At 38.8% G+C, this 12,892-nt stretch overlaps 1 long non-coding RNA gene across 2 annotated transcripts in view; it reads left to right on the top strand.

Annotated features, from left to right (window-relative positions):
• The window catches only part of LOC133568318 (uncharacterized), an 18,445-nt gene extending 10,938 nt beyond the window's left edge, over positions 1-7,507 (top strand). The window contains exons 2-3 of one of the 2 annotated variants that reach the window (XR_009809569.1): positions 399-468; positions 5,407-7,507. This is a non-coding gene — a long non-coding RNA (uncharacterized LOC133568318). Of the gene's footprint in view, positions 1-398; positions 469-2,515 lie in introns of both variants that reach the window. The other variant, XR_009809570.1, reaches the window with a different exon arrangement.
• The last annotated feature ends 5,385 nt before the right edge of the window (positions 7,508-12,892 follow it).

Genomic DNA, 12,892 nt, shown 5'->3' with positions numbered 1-12,892 from the left:
GTAATTGATCTTTTTTGTAACACAGTTAGTGAATGAAGCGCACATTTGTAGTTGTTTAGTTCTTCTGTCTCCTGCTGCAACACTGATGCTAACTCCCATTAGCACTTGTGAAGCGTTCCGTCAGACTGAGAGGCAGTGAGGCGCTTCTTTTTCCCCAAACCTTCCTGCAGCTCCGTCTGGTGAAACTCTAATGTCGTTATCTTTAGGGAGCACATCACACCACTCCCAGCAGATCCACTTCCTGCCGCCATAGAGCATTGGCTGAGAGGAAGACAAGTGTGTTAACTTTGGTCGTCTCAACTCGAGAAATCTTAAATCAGTCGACTGGAAGACATGGAAAGCAAACACGCCCAGAGGGAGTAGATCTCAAAGCAATGCTGTTTGTGTTTCACTTGCAGGCTTCCTCCATCGACTCAAAGCTGCGGGCGTGTGGGCGGAGCCACGATAGCACATGGGCGGGCCTTGCAGGTAAATGCCGTGAAGCGCTCAATGAGTTCGTCCATATGTGTGTGTAGAGCACAGCTGGGCAAATATTTTGACTCGGGGGCCACATTGAGAGGAAAAAATGTGTCTGGGGGGCCAAGGTGTATGCGTGTATAAATGATATGTACTTGTTTAGCTGTAAAAGTCTACTGTACAGTATGTGTTTCGGTGCCTTTTTTTCAGGGACACTGATGAAAAAAATAAGGGCAGTGTTCTAAAAAAGTTATGACAGACCACTTAAAAAAAAAACGGAATGGAATTTTGCAGTCTTTTACTTAAAGAGACACCAAAAATGTACATGAAAATAAAGAAAGTGGGATTTACAATATTAACTATGAACAATAAAACACTGAGTATTAAAAATATATGAATATCTTTTACTTCTCACAGCAACTCCTCGATAGTTGTGTATCTTTTACAATCAAGCAAAACACAACAAAAATGTAAAAAGCCTCAAAATATGAATGCAAAGTGTAATAAACACCTAAACATGATATATTATCACATAAAAATCTGCTTCTGCATCTGTTCCGTTTCGGGCTGGCTGCTCTGGAAAAAAAAACCCGCCCGCTCTGCTTTGTTCCTGGTCTGAGCTGCTGTGACATAGATTGCTGTAATAACTCCTATAACACCCAAATGCGCAGATTTTAAGCATTGAAATACTTTTTATAATTCAAGACTTACAGTCAATTAAAAACAGCACTGCACATCATAATGGCGGCGATAGTTTTAATGTTAAAGGTCTTAAAAATAATGTAGAACGTCCAGCAGGCCGGTTTGAAAATCATAATGGGCCTCATGTGGCTTGCAGGCCGTATTTTGCACAGGTCAGGTTTAGAGCTTCACTGTGTAAATGGAAAGGTGAGGTCAGAGGTGTCAAAGTCGTTTTCACGGAGGGCCACATCGCAGTTATGTTTGGCCCCAGAGGTCCGCTTCTAACAGTGAATACTATTTGTACACAATTAAAAAAAAAAAAGTTAAAAATATATGGTAAGTTTACATAATCAATAATAATTTCACATCAAAATTGTGTGTACATTTCTGTAAATATAAAAAAAGCAATGCTGTTTCTATGGTAAAAAAAAAAAGGCAGCTCAGTTGCCAACATTTTACTGTAAAATTTACATTTGTTTTTTTTACTGTGTATAAAAAAGACTACAATTATACAGTAGAATTTTGGCACCTGAGCTGCCAGTTTGTTAGTTTTTTGTTGATTTTTTTACCGCAATTTAACAACTGTAAATTTTTCCGTGTATTACTGTAAATGCCAAAATGGCACTGGAGTTTATCACAGTAAAAAAAAATTTTAATTTTGAGCTAAATTCTATAAAAACCACAGTAAATTTCACAATTTTACCATGAAATCTTTAGCTACTTTTGCATTGCACAATTTGATGGATAATTTGCTTTGAAATCATTATGGTTAGTATTTTTTCTATTTAAAAATGGTTTGAATGTTTTATGTTATATTTTTGTATAATTAGACAATATTTAAATGAACATTATTTGCGATTACATGGAGTACATATATTTTTGTTCTCCAAAAATAGAAAGAAAGAATATGTTTGGTAAGAAAAGTTCCAGTCCTTCATTGATACAAATTATTTCCAGGCTTTAGAGCAGGGGTAGGGAACCTATGGCTCGCGAGCCAGATGCGGCTCTTTTGATGATTGCATCCGGCTCTCAGGTAAATCTGATCTGACATTGCTTGACACGATAAGTAATGAATAATTCCAATTCTAATCACAGTGTTAGAAATAATGTTAAAAAAATAAAACATTCTCATGCATTTTTAATCCATCCATCCGTTTTCTACCGCACCTATTAAAGAAGTTCCGTTAATGGTAAGAAGTTATTTATTCATTTTTGGTTAGTGTGGGGCTTGCTCTCCTGGGGGTTCTTCAGACCACCAAGCACCGACATGAGAGCCTGTTTCAGGGCTACAATATTGTTTTATTTTTCAATAAGTCTCTCATTTGCTTTACAGCAATTGTCTTTTTCTCTTTCGTTCTCGCTCGCACTCTGGCTCCAGCCCCAACCCCGTCTCTCCTCCTGGCTGCTGCTTACAACAGAGCGACAGGTGATTAGATAACAAGGCCCAGGTGGGCCATCTACGCACCTGTTGCTGATTTCGAGGCCGATCCTGGCAACACCCCGCTTCGCTGCAGACCACGCCCCCTCCACAGTTAGCTTCAGAATAACAATGTTATTACAAAGAATAAGAGACCTATTTATACTCTAGAAATGTTGGTCTTACTTAAAAATACACGCGTTTAGTTGTGTTCAGGGTTGAAAAAAATAGCATATGGCTCTTACGGAAATACATTTTAAAATATTTGGACTCTTGGCTCTCTCAGCCAAAACGGTTCCCGACCCCTGCTTTAGAGGGTCAAAATAAAATGAAGTGGAGGGCCACATCCACCCCCTTGGCCTTGAGTTGGACACCTGTGGGTTACTGTAGGTCAGGAGTGTCAAACTCATCTTCATTGAGGGCCACATCGCAGTAATGGGTGCTTTTAGAGGACTACTTTTTAAAAATTGCTTTACATTATGCATGCCGGTAATAACCTGTGATTAATCATGATTCATTGAAATGCATATGCATTTTAATATTACATTTTTTTACGTATAACTTGTTTTTATATCATAAATAAAGGTGACAAGCAGTTGTTTTTATCCCACAAAAATAGTTTTACATTACAGTATATAATATTATCATTGACATGATCAGATATTATTAAAGCTTAAAATATGCATTTTTTTTTGTCCGTCAAAATTTAAAAAAATAAAATAAAAAGTATTTTATTGAAACCCATTTTTTTCCAGGCTTTCAAGGGCCAAATAAAATGACACCTGTGTGTTACTGTTGGTCAGGGGTGTCAAATTTGTTTTCACTGAGGCCCTCAACTGGCCCCCGGGCCTTGGGTTTGACACCTGCAGGTTGGGTAATGGAGAACTCCCCCCCCCCCTCCTTGCATACCACCCCTACACCCACTTTGCACCCCGCCTGAGGCGTCCACAATATACTGCCCATCTCGAGGAGTGTATGACCTCTGACCTCACGTCTAGCCAAAGGCTCAGGTCTGTGGGGGTCAAGCCAGGTGGCTTCCCAGGGTCTTATTGGCGCGTCCAGGATCACATGACATTTGAACCGCCGCCCCTTTTCGCTTAATTAAAAAACTCTCGTTTGATTTCCCCCCCCTCTACATTACGGGTCAGACGGTCGGGAGGAGGTCGGCGAAAACCCGTTAAAGTGGGAACATCTGCTCTGGCTTGGGTTCGCTCCTTTACCAGACGGCGAGAAGGCTTTAATCACGGCGACGGCGACGGTCCTGTCGCAACATGCTCGACCGCACGAGCAACTCCCCGTGGAAATTTTGGAATCTTTCCCATTGTTCCTGAAGGAAAAGGGGCGGGGCTTCGTATGGAAGTGGGGAACGCCAGGAAATGACAGGCATTCTTTGTGGACTGTTTGAAAATAAACGGGTGGCCCCTCCTGACAATTAGGCCCCAAACTTCAAAATGAGGACACAATTAAAACGTTCAGTTTTGCAGTGGAATCTTCTGTTTTCTATCTTTTTTGTCCTTATTTTGCCTCACATACCCCCCCGCCCCCCGAGTTTAACCGCCAGCCTGCTGCTTGAGCTCTGCTTTATGAGGTGTGACAGAGAGGTCTGTGCAGACTGGAACGTAAAGGACTTCAACGGACTTCACCCCTATACGGGCCCTCGTATACAGGAAGTGGCGCTTTACTGCTGAGCTGGCATGGAAGTGTGTGTCTAGGGTGGGGGGTAGGCCCTAATTGCTGACTTTCTACTTTTCGTGAAGGATGTTAGACTCAAAGTACATTTTATTTATAAAGCGCTTGTGCACAAAACATAGGAGAAGTAAAACAACAATTCAATGAAAACAACAACAACATAAAAAGGATACAAAGGGGATTAAAAATGATAGACAAAAGGTGCATTAACTAAAAGCTTTATTAAAAAGAGAAGTTTTCAAATGCTTCTTAAAAGTCTCAACACAGTAAAGATCACGGAGGGACTGTTGCAAGTTGTTCCAGAGCACACGTGTCAAACTCAAGGCCCGCAACATCATTTTATCTGGCCTGCAAACACCTGGAAATGATATGTGTCAATAAAATACTGTGTTTTTCGGACTAAAAATTTATTTTTTTTCCTCAAAACTTGACAGTGTGCCTTATAACCCGGTGTGCCTAATGTACGGAATAATTCAGGTTTTGCTTACCGACCTCAAAGCAACTTTATTTGGTACATGGTGTAATGATAAGTGTGACTACTAGATGGCAGTCACACTTAAGAGATATGTTTGGACTGCAATATGATGGCAGTCACACATAAGAGATATGTGTAGACTGCAATATTACTGAAGTGAACAACACCAACATTTTATATGTTTTATTGAAAATGGATTGTACATACAAGTATTATTATGGTGTGTGAATAAGGTAAGACATATTGTCTGCCGTTTTGTTTCACGATAATATGCAAAACAACTTTTCTTACCTGCTGATCTGTATTTGGAATCTGCATAAGTCCTGAAAAATAGTGTGCCTTCGCCTTTGTAGTCCGTGGAGACACCGTAGTCGATAAGCTTCTTCTTTTTCTCTATCTTCTTGTTATGGGACATTCATCATTCATCTGTTGCCATTTCTAAAATAAAGTAGTGTAAAGTTCTTACTTATATCTGTCAGTAAACTCGCCATGAAAGCACTAAAACATACCGGAACTTTAGTTATTAGAGGGTTCCGGTCGGACGGTTTTTCACGGGATACATTTCTGGCGTTGTTGTTTCCAGATGAGGAAATGCTGCTCCGTTATTGATTGAAGTAAAGTCTGAATGTCATTAAAACAGTTAGCGCCATCTTTTGACACTTCTTCCACTCCTGCCCTTGAACGCTAGACCGCTACAACAAAGATGACGGGGAGAAGACGCTGTCGAAGGTGAGCCACGTAAATAAGACCCCCCACAAAACGGCGCATCCTGAAGCGACTGTCAGAAAGCTACTTGAAGATGATCTGTAAAACATCATCAATGCAACATTTTGACCAAAGAATCACCATTACATGTTATGTAGACCAAAAAGAAGTATTTTCCATTTAGAAAAAAAAAAAAAAAATTTATTATCATACTTTCCAAACATGTTTTGTATAAATAAATATATTTTACAACAAACTACCCATCAAATGAATCAAAATGACAATAAATGTTACGTTGTTCTTTACAGCATATTACTGTAATTTGAAAAAAACTCCTACTGTTTTTTGCGTTAAAATTATGTTGACTGAGCTGCCAGTTTTTGATTGTAAAATCTTTGGGGGGTTTTTTAACGGTGTATTACTGTAAATGGAAAGACGGTACATTTGTTTTTATGGTACAACAACTGGCAGCTAAGTTGCCAGAATTAAAAAAAAAACTTGTACTGTTTTTCCATGAACAATATAATGTTGTAAAAATCAACGTCAATTTAACACAAGAATGCTAGCAATTAAACTGCCAGCCAATTTCTCATTTTAGAAATATTTCTGAGATGATAAAAACAGTAAAGATGCAGATTTTGTACTTGACGTACTTCTGTCTAGATGCCTGTAATAACAGCTTGTGTTCTTTTTTAGTCATAACACACTTTACTTCCTCCTCCTCTTTTCCCCCCACTGGGCCGGTGGTAGTTCCCAGGTATTTGAGCGGTCTAGCGTAGCTTGTTCAGTCCTCCGTGAGACAAAGGCAGCGTGCTTCCAGCAGAGGGATGAAAGAAAAAGGGGCCGTTCACCACTCCTGTTTACAATGGGAACCCTCCTTAGCAAGGCTGTAGAGCAAAAACCACCTTTCTCTTTTCCTTTTTTTATTTTTATTTTAACGTCGTCACAGAGAAGGGAGGCTGTCTATAAATAAGAACCGGATGTCATTTACCTTGCCCAAGCAACTTTTTCATCACAGGATAGGAGAAGGTGTTTGGATTGATTTTAAATGCAAAAAATTTTTGCGCACAAATATAATGCATATACATATATTTTTGCATATATATGTGTGTATATATGAATGTATGCATGTTTATGTATGTATGTATGTATGTATGTATATATATTAGGGATGTCCCAATCCAGGTTTTTGCACTTCCGATCTGATACCGATATCGTTTTTGCACTTCCGATCCGATACCGATACTGGCCGATACTGACCTATCTGAGCATTTATTAAAGTTTAAAGTTATTTAACCTACTTAGTTGTCAGATTCATATTGAAAAGGATTTTAGTACTCTTGACAACAACTAGCCAGCTGAATTAGGTGAGTTTGAATAATACACAATGGTTGGTATTTAAGGATAAACACAAAATATAAAAAATTATACATGACAAACAGAAATGGAATCATTAAACAGTAAAAAAGTGAACAGTATAAAGTGCAAATAATGCTGTAAACATTATTAAAAAAAGCAAAACACAAAAACAACCTGAGTGGGATAAAATGTCTATAACTCCGCATCAATACTTGCTCTTGAACAAGTGTAAACTCGCAAGAGTCGTTAAAATGTCTTACAATTTTACCACCACGCTTGACTTTATTGTGGCATGTTTTGCACTCCACCTCTTCACCTTTTTCGTTTTGAAGGATAAAATAATCCCACACAGCTGACATTGTTACCGTAACTTTTAATTCACACGGCCGTCTGAACGGTTAGAACGCAGACCTGTGGATGTTTTGAAGGTGTCCTGGAAAATGCGGAACGGAGTTTAGGACGCAGCAGAAGAGTGGAATGTATTATTTGAATCGGTGCGTTGGAAAACACAGACCGGACTTTTTTTTAAAAAACTGGATCTGGCTGGATTGGCATTTTCCCATGCCTTGCCAATACGCATTTTTTGGCAAATATCGGCGACCGATCCGATCCAAATATCGGATTGGGACAACCTTAATACATATGTATGTATGTGTGTGTATATGGATATTAATATATATGTATGTGTGTATATGTATTTCTGCATGTGTATATGTGTGTGTACAGTGGGGCAAAAAAGTATTTAGTCAGCCACCGATTGTGCAAGTTCTCCCACTTAAAATGATGACAGAGGTCTGTAATTTTCATCATACGTACACTTCAACTGTGAGAGACAGAATAAGAAAAAAATCCAGGAATTCACATTGTAGGAATTTTAAAGAATTTATTTGTAAATTATGGTGGAAAATAAGTATTTGGTCAACCATTCAAAGCTCTCACTAATGGAAGGAAGTTTTGGCTCAAAATCTCACGATACATGGCCCCATTCATTCTTTCCTTAACACGGATCAATCGTCCTGTCCCCTTAGCAGAAAAACAGCCCCAAAGCGAGTTGAGTTTATACCAAAAAGTTCTATTTTGGTTTCATCTGACCACATGACCTTCTCCCAATCCTCTGCTGTATCATCCATGTATTTTGGTATAAACTCTACTCGTCGTGTTTGGAGGAAGAAGAATACTGAGTTGCATCCCAAGAACACCATGCCTACTGTGAAGCATGAGGGTGGAAACATCATGGTTTGGGGCTGTTATTCTGCTAAGGGGACAGGACGATTGATCCGTGTTAAGGAAAGAATGAATGGGGCCATGTATTGTGAGATTTTGAGCCAAAAACTCCTTCCATCAGTGAGAACTTTGAATGGTTGACCAAATACTTATTTTCCACCATCATTTACGAATAAATTCTTTAAAATTCCTACAATCTGAATTCCTGGATTTTTTTTTCACATTCTGTCTCTCACAGTTGAAGTGTACGTATGATGAAAATTACAGACCTCTGTCATCATTTTAAGTGGGAGAACTTGCACAATCGGTGGCTGACTAAATACTTTTTTGCCCCACTGTATATATGAATGTACAGTATGTATGTTTATATATGTATGTATGTATGTATGTTTATACATGTATTTCTGCATATATACATATGTGTGTGTGTGTGTATATATATGAATGTATGTATGTTTATATATGTATGTATGTATGTGTATATATGTATTTCTGCACATATATATGCAGCATATGAATGTATGTATGTTTATATATATGTATGTTTGTTTATATATGTATGTATGTGTGTATATATTTATGTATTTATGCATACCGGTACATATGTATGTATGTATGTATGTGTGTGTATATATATACATATATGTATGAGATTTTTTTTTGTAAATATAATGCTCTTTCATATAACTAAGGGAAACTTAAAAACTACATTTCCTGGTGTTACTATTTTGGATTTTGTAGTATTTGCCCTTTAAGGGCATACTTTTACCAAACTCTTTTTTTTGTTTTGTTTAGTTTTAGGTTTCGATCTGGATTTTCCCAACCTCCCACCCCCACATTTCTTTTTTTTTAAAGATTTTGCTTACTGCATGGCTAGTGCATGAATTTCAAAGACAATATTTAGGAGTGGCTATTCATATGAAAACTGCTTGTTGCCAGAGGTCTGCTCAACTGACACATTTCATTCATGGAAAAGTCTGTTATCACTGTTAAATGATTGGTGCTCAGCGGATTGTTATCATCTGGCATGATCAGAAGGAAAAAAAAACTACAGCAGCCTTCTTTTTTATGGCCATAGCTCCAGCTCCAACCTGTTCTCAGGCACCTCTCTTCTGCTCCTTTCTTTATGACATCATAAATTCCTCCATTTCCTCCGACCAGTTTGTATAAAGGCCGTACCTGCTCGGTAATTGTCTGTCTGGCTCTCTCATCTGTCAGTGGCGCCGACTTCCTTCAGCGCCACGCTGCGTGAAGACACACATCACCTCCTTCAAGCACAAGGATTTGCTTGCAGGAAGTGAAGAAGGTTTCTGTCTCATTTTTTTCAAATTTGGGTCAGTGACCTTTCTGCATGCATGTGCACAACAACAGCCCACTCTCATAGCTTTTGTCCGTGGAAATGTGAGGATGAAGAGCGGAAAAGAAAGGATTACAGGGAAAGAAAGGAAGAAAGAAGCCCTGAGGAACATTCAGCATCCATCTGATGCATGGCCGGGTCTCCTCGGGGAGGCAGGAACAATACGCACACCAGCACGACGACATTCTTTAAGGGTTAAAAAGGTCAGGGGTCACCCGGCGACCCCACCCTGCCAATCAGTCTGAGGGCGCACACACACACCACTGTGACTTTGTTTTTAGCTTTATGTGGTCGCACTTGTTGAACAGACTCCGCACCTTGTGTTACGACCTGCCCTTTGCTCTTTACTGTCTCCTAGTAGTCTTTCTGCTTTTTACCTGCGCCACTTTTTTTTATTTACGACAGGGTTTGTACAATCTGCTGAGTCAGCAACAAGAGCACATGTGTCAAACTCATGGCCCACCACCTCATTTTATTTATGCAGCCTGGAATTACCACGCGTCTCTTTGTTTCTAAATGTAGTCAATTTCATATTTTAAACTGAATCAAATATTGCGACAAATGTTATATTATCACACATTCCAAACGTCAAAATAAGTACTCAAAGGCCTACTGAAACCCACTACTACCGACCACGCAGTATGATAGTTTATATATCAATGATGAAATATTAACATTGCAACACATGCCAATACGGCCTTTTTAGTTTATCAAATTGCAATTTTAAATTTCCCGCAAAGTGTCCTGTTGAAAACGTCGCGGTATGATGACTCGTATGATGACGCGTGCGTTTGACGTCTCGGGTTGTAGCGGACATTATTTTCCAGCTTTAAGTAGTCTGCTTTAATCGCATAATTACACAGTATTCTGGACATCTGTGTTGCTGAATCTTTTGCAATTTGTTCAATTATTAATGGAGAAGTCAAAGTAGAAATGTGGAGGTGGGAAGCTTTTTGCCCTTAGCCACAAAAACACAGTCGGTGTTTCCTTGTTTAACATTCCCGAAGATGAAGCTTTACTATGGATCAGAGCAGTCAATCGAACATGGATCCCGACCAAATGTTAACCGGCAGTTTTCGGTGAGAAAATTGTGGTAATAAGTCGGCTCTTACCGGAGACATCAGCGGAGCTTCCGTCTTGCTGCAGCTGCGTGACTTCCCTCAGAGACTCTGGCGTCAACACACCCGTAACCACACCCCTCCGCTTTTTAGGTACTCTATAATCTCACAAAAAGACTAGTAACACAATAGGCAGATAAGGGATTTTCCAGAATTATCCTAGCAAATGTGTCTAACAACATCTGAATCGCTCTCACTGCCCTCGCCTTTTTTTTGTTTTTTTTACTTTTTTCCCCTTTTTTTTTTCTAGTCCTTCACTCTAAATTTCCTCATCCAGGAATCTTTCATCCTCGCTCAAATTAATGTGGAAATTCTCGTTTTCTCGGTCCGAATAGCTCTAGCTGCTGCTAGCTATGATTGTCAACAATGTGAGGATGTGAGGCGCTCTACAACCCGTGACGTCACGCGCACATCGTCTGCTACTTCAGGTAAAGGCAAGGCTTTTTTATTAGCGACCAAAAGTTGCGAACTTTATCGTCGATGTTCTCTACTAAATCCTTTCAGCAAAAATATGGCAATATCGCGAAATGATCAAATATGACACATAAAATGGACCTGCTATCCCCGTTTAAATAAGAAAATCTAATTTCAGTAGGCCTTCAAATACAGTCGTTGTCAAAAGTTTACATACACTTGTGAAGGACATAATGTCATGGCTGTCTTGAGTTTCCAATTATTTCTACAACTCTTGTTTTTTTGTGATAGAGTGATTTGAGCACATACTTGTTGGTCACAAAAAATATTTTCTACTGAAAATGTGACCAAATCTGCTGGGTCAAAAGTATACATACATACAACAATGTTAATATTTGGTTACATGTCCCTTGGCAAGTTTCACTGCAATAAGGCGCTTTTGGTAGCCATCCACAAGCTCCTGGCAAGCTTATGCTTGAATTTTTGACAACTCCTCTTGACAAAATTGGTGCAGTTTAGCTAAATGTTTTGGTTTTCTGACATGGACTTGTTTCTTCAGCATTGTCCACATGTTTAAGTCAGGACTTTGGGAAGGACATTCTAAAACCTTAATCCTAGCCTGATTTAACCATTCCTTTACCACTTTTGAAGTGTGTTTGGGGTCAATGTCCTGTTGGAACACCCAAATGTGCCCAAGACCCAATCTCCAAACTGATGATTTTAGGTTGTAATCCTAATTTTTCATTGTCCCATTTACTCTCTGTAAAGCGCCAGTTCCATTGGCAACAAAACAAGCCCAGAGCATAATACTACCACCACCATGCTAGACGGTATGATTGGTGTTCCTGGGATTAAATGCTTCACCTTTTCTCCTCCAAACATATCGCTGGGTATTATCGCAAAACAGCTCAATTTTTGTTTAATCTGACCACAGAACTTTCCTCCAGAAGGTCTTATCTTTGTCTATGTGATGTCAAATGATGTTCTTTACAAGGTTATGTAAACTTTTGACCACGACTGTATTTGCTTGACTCATGATTTTGAAGCGACAAATTGTACAATGTATAAATTATTTTTCCGTAATAAACTGGTAGCTCAGTTGCCAGAATTTTGCCGTAAAAACACGAAACAAAAAAATGTTTAATATTGTTTTTCCATTTACAGCAATACACAGTAAAAACAACGCCCATAGGTTTAACAGTAAAACAGTGGTACTGTTTTCCCAGTTACATTTACTGTATAAACGTGGAACATTTTATGGTAAAATTTCAGCAGCTAAACTTTACTCTAAAATGTACATATTTTTCTTACAGTGTATGTCAAAATATATACCGGATTTTTCAAACTATAAGGCACACTTAAAATCCTCAAAACTCAACAGTGCGCCTTATAACGTGGTGCACCTAATGTACGGAATAATTCTGGTTTTGCTTACCGACCTCCAAGCAATTTTAATTTGGTACATGGTGTAATTATAAGTGTGACCAGCAGATGGCAGTCGCACATAAATGAAAGGTGTAGACGGCAATATGACTCAAGTAAACAACACCAACATTTTATACGTTCCATTGAAAATATAGAACAAAAAAATAAAAGATCAATCAAAAATTTTTTTGTTCGACTTTGGTAAGCTATGAAGCCGCACCGCTTAAATGGATTGTACTGTGCTTCAACATAAGAGTATTATTATAGTGTGTGTAAGGTAAGACATATTATCTGAAGTTTTGTCTCGCAACATTATGCGAAGAAACTTTTCTTACCTTCTGGTACCTGCTGATCTGTATTTGGAATCTGCATAAGTCCTGAAAAATTGCGCGCGTCCGCCCGCCTTTGTAGTTCGTGGGAACACCGTAGTCGATAAGCTTCTTCTTTTTTTCTATCTTCTTGTTATGGGACATTCCTCCTCTGCTTTTGCCATTTCTAATATAAAGTAGTGTAAACTTCTTCCTTATGTCTGTCAGTAAACTTGCCATGAAAGCACTAAAACATACCGGTGT

This window comes from Nerophis ophidion, linkage group LG14 (assembly GCF_033978795.1).
Source record: "Nerophis ophidion isolate RoL-2023_Sa linkage group LG14, RoL_Noph_v1.0, whole genome shotgun sequence".
In the NCBI taxonomy this organism is placed as follows: Eukaryota; Metazoa; Chordata; class Actinopteri; order Syngnathiformes; family Syngnathidae; genus Nerophis; species Nerophis ophidion.
This window is presented reverse-complemented; position numbering and strand designations above follow the sequence as displayed.